Genomic DNA, 8,889 nt, shown 5'->3' with positions numbered 1-8,889 from the left:
GGTTTATGATTGTGATTATATTGCGATTAAAGGTGAATTAACGTACTATGCGACATTCATACTAAAGATCAAACTTCAGTGAAGAAGCCTCCCAAATGCTGGGTGCCAGAATTTTAAATAAGTCAATTTTCCACTGCCTTATGGGAGAAAAATGGGACCGAACCCCTTTTAAGCCAGTTCCCAAGTCCCACTGATCTGAATGTCTGAAAGAGCCATATATGGAGCACAACTTGCTGGGCTCTCTAGCCGTGAGAAAACCTCTAAAACTCATCCCGGATCTCAACGCTTATTTTCATAAGACTGAGAGCAGGTAGAAAAGATTTTGAAATGATAAACATGGGCCGAGCAAACATTTTATTAAAGCGAGCATGTGAAATTTACAGCTAGGTGGCTCAGGTTACAGAAGGCAATCCCACGGGGAATAAACCGCAAGAGACATTTCATGCCTAAATGAAAATCTTGTTAAATGTTATTAATTTTGACTTGGAGCACATAGCAGCCCCCTGTGCCTTGTATTCCCTTATTAGAGATTCATGTCTTATCAAATATCTAATTAATCTCCTAGACATCATTTGTTCTGGCCAACTTTATCTCAGCTGGTCCACGGGGAAAACCCCTCAGAACGTTCTCAGTGACAAAGCTTCCCTGGAAGATCCTTTTAATTGTTGAAATGAACTGCAGCCAAATTTGCATGTCAAACGGTGAAGGGCAGCGCGAGATAAAATGTAATCGTTTTAAAAGCCTTCCAAATTCAGCACTTGATTTGATAACTGAGCCTCTCTTTTTTTTTTAATGTTATGGAGGACAACTGCTCCTTTTTCTTTTCAAAAGATAGCTGATCTATGCAAATCGTGGTTTGGAAATGCTTATGTCCCTCTGCAGTCAAATGCCCCTTGCATGTTATTTGAATATCAGTGGCTCTGCCTTGAAAAGATTCGAGGATGCTCTCTGACTTCTTTGTGATTACGCAGTGCAGCGTCTTATTCTGAAGAAAAGGGTGGGGAGGGGACCTCGGGAATAATTAAAGGCTGGGATAAGGCCTGGGAACACATTTGGGACAGGAATCTCATTTAGACAGTCTCTTTCAAAATAAGGCACAGTTAAATTGACCAGAAGGCAATTATTGAAATGAAAATTATTTTCACTCCCTTTGTCTTCTGACCACCAACTTAACAGCCACCGCGCATTTCTAAAAGAGGAAAATCGCTCCAATCGCCTCCTCTTTAATTGCGCTACTTTAAAGAGGGAGAGAAACGAGCGGAAGGGGAAAAAATTGAAAGAAAATTTAAATTGAACATTTCAGAATGAAAGGCTAAAATATACTTGCGGCTTTTCTGCCCATTTGGTTATGGAAATTTACACACACACAGAGAGAGAGAGGGAAAGAGAGGACGCTTCTGTGTATGTGTAGGCAGACATATATTTCTTTCTTCTGGAAACGGATTGACAATCAGGAAGAAGAACCAGGCTGCCAGGAGGCTCTGAATAAAAAACATCTGTTACATCTCCCGGGCAGAACTCGCACTGAGTTTTTTCCGTCGTTATTGTGCTAAAATACAACAGGATGCGGACTAAAATATTTCCCAAAGCTGGTAAAAAACGAGTTTGGGAAAGGGTTATTTGGGGGAATCGAAGGATAGTTTTGATCTATGCATTGGTGGCCATTCCCTTTCTCTCTTCCTCTTTCATTATTTCCTCTTTAATCTGGTTAAGGCGAGAGTCGTGAACCATTTTTCCCTCCTTCCCCCCGGCTGGCCGATTTGATCCGCTGGTTCGCGATTCGGCCGTAAGCCTAAACTTGCAGAAGACGACCTAACGGCGTGAAGTTTGCGAGCGTCCATTTCTTTCCCTAACCCCTCCCCGCTCCCTCCGCCACAGCGTTTGTTTGCTTTGGAGCGTTTTTTTGTTCTGGACTTGGCGGGGGAAGGAGACGGCGGCATCGGGCATGGGGGGTGGCGGGGGACGTGCTCCAGCCGGGTCGAAGGGAGCAGAGCTGGGCCAGCGACAGGATGCGGCTCCTCTCTCCCCGCCCGCCCGGCCACCCACCTCCCTCGGCCGGGGCGGTCATTGTGGGCTTTCTGAGCAATGCGTTCCTTCTCACTGGGCGTTGGGGCAGTGTTGTTTTCAGTCCCTAATAAACCGGATCAAAGGCCTTTTCGTTGAGGTCCAGTTTCTGTCAGGGTTACAGTTCTCAGCTCGGTGATCAAGGACCCCCTCGCCGCTGCCCCCGGGGGTCAGAAAACGTCCATCATCGACAGACTGCCCAGAAAGGAAGAGAAGGGAATCTGAACGCTTCGCTTCGGGGCCAGCCGAGCCACCGGCGGCAAAGGGGAAAGCGCCAAAGAATCCTCCGGCGATCCCCGGACAGGGTTGAAGTGGCAGGTTTTGAATGCATAATGAAGGAGAAGCGGGGCCGCCTGGAAGGAGCTTGGACAAGAAGCGCTTGTCTGAGTGGGGCTTTCCCTTCCCCCCCCCCCACACACACTACCCGCTCTTAAGGCCGGAAATCCAGAAAATGCGCGGGAAAGCGCAGGTACCCCATTCAGGGTGAAGGAGAGAGGCTTTGTCAGCCCTCGGCCCGCCTCTCTTTTCAGCCGGACAATAATGCATTGCGTCCCATAGATGGCAAAGCAAACGATTTCTGGCCATTTTATATATATATTGGGTATTCTTCCTTCCGGCGAGAATAAGTTAAGAGACGCGTCAAGAGGCGGCGAAGGGAGGCTCCCACAGTATCTAAAGAGAGACAAAAGGAACTGAAGCGGGGAATTCTGCCCCCTTCTTTAAAACCGCCATTTCTCTCTTTTAGGGGTTTTCCATGTTCCCGCCTTAGGCAGTTGTAAATAGTACAGCTTGGATAACTGATCAAATTTCCCTCCTTTTTAAAAAAAAATCCACACGTGGAGGCTTCTATTTTATTTGCAGCCTCTATCTGTATTTACCCCAGCTACTTCTCTATGTTCCATAAATGCAGATGAAGAGAACGCAACGGAAAATCCGGCCTATTTGAGTAATTGGTATACTAAGTGTTTATTTTAAGTGAGAATAATTTAGCTACAAATTTTCTTAAGGAATAACATTCTTAACATATTAAATCTCTTCTCCCCCGCAAACTCTGATTTGCTTTTATGTTTGACAGTCACTTCTGAGTCATTGGGGAGGGGAAAGGAGGTGGTTTGTAATTCCCGACTCTTTGGCGCCATCTAGAGCACATGTCGTCCCGAAAGCAGCACTCCCCTACTCTGATTAAGAATTGAGATATAAATCCTTTTTTTTAAAGACAAGTCAGATCAGCGCCTTGAAATCTGAAGTGAAGCAGAGAAGATAGATATTCTTTTTCCAGACGATAATTTGTTTATAGAATTCGTTAGGAACTATTAAAATCTTTTAAATCCTAACCTTGGAGCATTTTAAAAAAATATTTTCTCCACCCCTGCCCCACCTGATTAATATATTTATGTTAAGATATGGTTATAATTCCTTTACTTCCCTGAAGAGGGGTGGGGGCTATATAGCGCAATATTTGATCCTGAGAGGTGCTCTAGCAAAACGAGTGTTTCCCAAAGCAAGTGATGGACCTTCTGACGTGCCCCATGTACAATATTACTACGATATAGGAGTTAAACAGGTAGGTAAGTGCCTCTCTTACCAAAGCAGATCAAGATGAGAATAGAGCTGGAAGGGACCTTGGAGATCTTCTAGTCCAGCCCCCTGCTTAAGCAGGAGACCCTATACCATTTCAGACAAGTGACTGTTCAGTCTCCTCTTAAAAAACTCCAGTGATAAACCATCCACAAATTTTGATAGCAAGCTGTTCCACTGGTTAATTGTCCTCACTGTTAGCTAATTCCAGGTTGCTTCTCGATTAGTTTCCATCCATTGTTTCTTGTTTTTCCCTCTGGTGCTTTGAAAAATAAGTCGACCCCCTCCTCTTTGTGGCAACCTCTCAAATACTGGAATACTGCTATCACGTCCCCCCTAGTCCTTTTCTCCAGACTAGCCAAACTCAAATCCTGCAACCGTTCTTCATGTTTTAGTCTCCAGGCCTTTTATCATCTTAGTTGCTCTTCTTTGCACTTTTTACAAAGTCTCAATATCTTTTTTGTAATGTAGTGACCAAAACTGGCTGCAGTATTCCAGGTGTGATCTTACTAAGGCTTTATAAAGCTGTACTAATACTTCACATGATTTTGATTCTGTGCCTGTTTATACAACCAAGGATTGTACTATGGTAGCTTTTTTGGCTGCTGCTGCACACTGCTGGCTCATATTTAAGGACTCTTAAGGTCCCAACCAGAGTTACTGTTTTTGAGCCAGGTTCATCTAATCAGTACTTGTACCTTTGGTTTTTCCTGCCTAAGTGTAAAACCTTGCTTTTCTCCACATTAAATTTCATGTTGTTGGATAGGGCCCATTGTTCAAGTCTGTCAAGATCTTTTTGGATCCTGAGCTTGTCTTCTGGGATGTTGGCTTTTCCTGCCAGTTTAGTGTCATCTGCAAAGTCATTTATGAAGATATCAAAGAGTACTGGGCCTAAGACGGAACCTTGTGGTACCCCACTGCTTATTTCCCCTCCATATAGTTTTTGTGCCAAATTAAAGGGGGGGGAGACAAATTATAATTAAGAGGTGATTTTGTAATTCCTTGCTTAACATACACACACACATACCCAAAACCCTGCACATTTCAGAATTCTATCAAGGAAGCGCGCCTCCAATTTCCACTGACGCCTCACGCCCTTGAACAACCCAGAGTTTGGAATCGGAGCCCGACGAAAGTCTCCGTGCTAGCTTTTAGATAAACGGGCGGCAGACATTGATTCCCCAGGAGCGCATGGTGCCCCAGCAGAAGTTGTGGGGAAGCCGGAAGAGAATATGGGGTGGAGGTGGGAGGAACCTGACCAATCGCTTGACAGGAGATCGGGTCTTCTGTAAGAAAGGCCACACTTGTGCTAGTTATTAAAAAACCCCATTTCCCTCGCTGTGGATCCTCTTCTCCACCTACAAGCGTCATAGATTGCTTAGAAGGAGACAACGTCGCGCTTATCTCTTTTTTAAATTGAGGAGAGGAGCTCTCCGTTCGCCCGCCCCCCCCGCGCGCAAAAAAACCCTCACTTTCTAAACTTTAAGGAAGATCAGAGCGGACCGTTGCCGGCGTCGCTCTCCGAACCCTAGCCAGCATTACACGCAGAGTTTAGCAACTCCCCCCCCCCCGTGTTTCCACAGCCAGGCCACACGAGGGGAAGGTCGGCGGAAGCTTCGCTTCGCGGGGCGGTCATCTATGAAAACAACCCGGAGTGGTTCCACCCAACAGACTCCGCCTCCTCCGGCGCGCCCGAGCGAATTTGGGCTCGGCTCGCCGCGGTTTTAAAGCCCATCTCCTGGAGCTGCCTGTTTCCGAGATGTGTTAATTACATACTTGGAGAGCAGGGCGCAAAGTCCTTGTCCATTCCCTACTACAAAATAGGGTTTTGCTGCGGGGAGAGGGGGACGAAAGATTATTTTTTTTTTAAATTGCCTTTCAGCCTAAAGCTGCCTTACCTGAACGTCATAATTACAGTAATTATGTACATCCAAATTACATGCTAATTAAATTAGAATCAAATCGTTCTAAATCGAAATCAAATGAGGTAGCGAGCATTAATCAATGACAACATAAATAGAGAGTTTCCTTCGGGGATATTTATTGCAACGATCCAAGAGGGAATCTGAGCTGAAAAGTCACCTGTTTATTCACCTTTCAATTAGTAATAATTCATTCTCCTTTACCATCTAAATTCTGGCGCTGTCGGCTGAATTCCTCCTCCTTTGCCAGGCTCTACAGAGAATTAACGGCAGGCACCCTTTTTGTCTTCAGCACCGCTCTAAAATCTGTTAATATCTAGTCTGCAAAAGGCAGCCTTCTCTTGACATACCTGCGAACAAAGAGGTGTTCTTGCAACTCCGATTTGGCTGACTTTGGAATCGGGTTTAGAAAGATGCAGAAGGACAAACCTCCTCGCTGCTTTCCGGCAGCGCTCATCCTTCAGTAAACAACAGACAGAAAAACCAGGAATTATTTCCCAGCCTTTCCGTGTTAAGTGTGAAAACAGAAGTACAGTGATCATAGTAAAGAGCTGTTACCCTCCTAGAGTAATAATTAATTTGAATGTTTTAAAGGCAAAACAGGTGTCTAAATGTGAGGGCTCCTATGAGCTTGAGGACCAGGCCCCTTGATTTGCCCTGCAAATACTTGTTGAAGTTCCTAGCATAGCCAGGAAGAAATAATCCTGACTCCTAAAATGCAATTACCAGCAGCCATGGCTTGTTAAACTGCCTAGAGTTGCTCGTAATAAATAAATAGCTAGCATGAAGCCGGTTTAAGCAGTATGCAGGATTCCAAGAGTCGAGATGTTTTGATGCTTTGGGGACTAAAACTTAAATGCCCTCTGCCCCCTCCCCTCACAAAAATACCTTCGGGTTATCTAATTTCTGATGCCTAATAAGGAACAGTGTCTCAAGATCCTTGTTCCAGAATAACCAAATGGCATCAGCCGGTCAAGAAGCAGAAGACTCTAGCTGAGGGGTAGGCAACCTTGGCTCTTTTATGACTCGTGGACTTCAACTCCCAGAATTGAAGTCCACGAGTCATAAAAGAGCCAAGGTTGCCTACCTCTGCTCTAGCTTAACTAGAAGCCCAATGTACATGTAGAAGTACATGTAGATTTGGTAAATATGTCCTGGAGAAATTTTCCAACCTTGTACCTTTTAGATGTGTAGTAGCATTTCTGTTCCGAGTATCTCTAGATCAGGAGATTCTGGAATTTCCCAAACATCTTCAACTAGGCCTCAAGTTGGGGACTGGGGGAAGTTGCTTCAGAAGATTTCAGTGTTAGCCTTGTGAATCTAGCCTGTACGTACAGAGTGTACTATTTCTGCTAATTCAGAAAATTGGGTCAATGAAGGCAATCATACTTAAAATAAAGAAGAGAAAACATGTCTAGGAAAACAATACATTTGGGGTATTGTTTAGACTGAAGCAAGAACCATATCTAGCATTTTTTCTGCGGAAAAAAAGATTGTGGAACATCCTTTCTTCTCAGATTTGTATATTTAGGAGATGCTATCATGGACTCTTTTTTTAAAGTTAGGTGCAGAAAGTTATTACTGCAGGTTGTTCTGTTTTCTCATAAGTGTTCTGTGGGTAGAGATCTGCCAAAAATGTACCATGCACCACTTTCATCTTGTGGCTAGGAGCGGGACTGCTATATTTGTAAGTTTTAAACAAATTCTAATTCTAATCAGAGATGCTTCTGCACATTTGTAAACCAACAGCACCTCCTACAGGGTTTAATTTGATATTGTCAAGTTCATACAGCTAGGCAGCAAGTCTCCAAAGAGGCAATTTTGTGTCCGTTTTCTTTTTCCTTCTTTTTTCAACCATTGTCTACAGCTGATTTTTAACAAAGTACTTGCAATCACAGTGTTAGATTTGCAAAAAACATCAGAAATCCAAATGCGTGCTCTGGAACTTCAGTGCCTTGTATCATCCATCACTACCAGCTCACCTCTTTCACGAGATAAGTTCTGTTACAGTACTAGTCTAAATCAGTTTTCTAATGCCACAGTCTTTTATCTTTAAAATAAAGCCTTTGCACTTAAATCTTCGATGTTCTCTTCCAAATCACCTTCCAAGGTTTCTCAATATTGAAAGAGCAACCTTGCAAAGTGTGTTTAAAATATCTGAGCATCTTTCAGGGTGTCACTTTGTCAAAAAAAAAAAAAACACCTCCTTAGGGGATGTGAATGTTTGCTGCTTAGCACTGGAGGGAATCTTGGAAAGTAATCAGGCAAATACAAGAATGGCAGCAGTTCCTTGTATAGCATAAGATTCTCAGTTCTAGGATGCCAAAGTTACCTGTACGCTGGGCATTATTTTTAGTCTGGTTTCTGTTGAGAGAAATACCCAGCTTAGTGAATGAAGGAGACAGATGAATGGCAGAATCAAGGCTTTCTATTCAACAGGAGCACAAAATTATAGGCACATGCTCACCCACATCTCTCTAAACTGACCTAAACAGTAACCAAGAACAGAACACAGAGAAATGCGTGCTAAGAATAGAAGGACCAGTACACTTAATCCTCTTGTGTGAGAGAAATGTTACAGCAGCAGCTGGGTGGCATGTTGCCAGCACAGACAAGGCTGAAACAAATATCCCTTTTCTACCTACCACATATATGTATATATATGCTGCATGAATGGGAGAAAAAAAGAGAGCTATTCTTTGCGAAGAAAAAGAAATAAGATGTCTGGTACTACTTATCTGTTATTCCAAAGGCCTTTTCAAAGTGGGGTCACAACATTTTACAGGGCTGAAACACAGATTTTGCTGAACAATGCTTCCTCCTCTCTTCTGTGTTCTCAAATATACAAGCCAGAAAAATAAGCCACAGTTGTTTCCTGTTAAATGCTTACCCTTGTGTCATCTTAGAAACAAACCAACATGTCTCTTCTCTTTTTCATTTGGTGTTTCTTGTAGGCCAGGTTGATCTCTTCTATAGTCAGTAAATCTTCATGGTATACTAACTTCAGTGCAGTTTCTTCAGTCCTTCAGATATTTTTCCAATATCCTTTTTTTTTTTTTTTTTGCCTTCAACTATCTGGTGTATTTATGCAACATTCCACATCCATCTACTTTCCTTTTTAAGTTGAGTCTGTCAACATTGCTGTGTGGATGAAGGGCATGATTCACTGTCATTATTTTTCTGGTCTTCCTATCCGGGGCTTTTAGTTCTGTTTGAGTCCAATCCACTATTCCAGCTGTGTATCTAATAAATGGAATTGCCTTGATGGTATTTCCTCCACTGAATTTGGACTAAGATCAAGCTTCTTCTTGACTTCGGCCTGCTT

Source organism: Crotalus tigris, unplaced genomic scaffold, assembly GCF_016545835.1.
Source record: "Crotalus tigris isolate CLP2741 ecotype Arizona unplaced genomic scaffold, ASM1654583v1 scf7180000020397.568083, whole genome shotgun sequence".
In the NCBI taxonomy this organism is placed as follows: domain Eukaryota; kingdom Metazoa; phylum Chordata; class Lepidosauria; order Squamata; family Viperidae; genus Crotalus; species Crotalus tigris.
The sequence above is the reverse complement of the archived record's forward strand: the minus strand, read 5'-3'. Positions refer to the sequence as shown.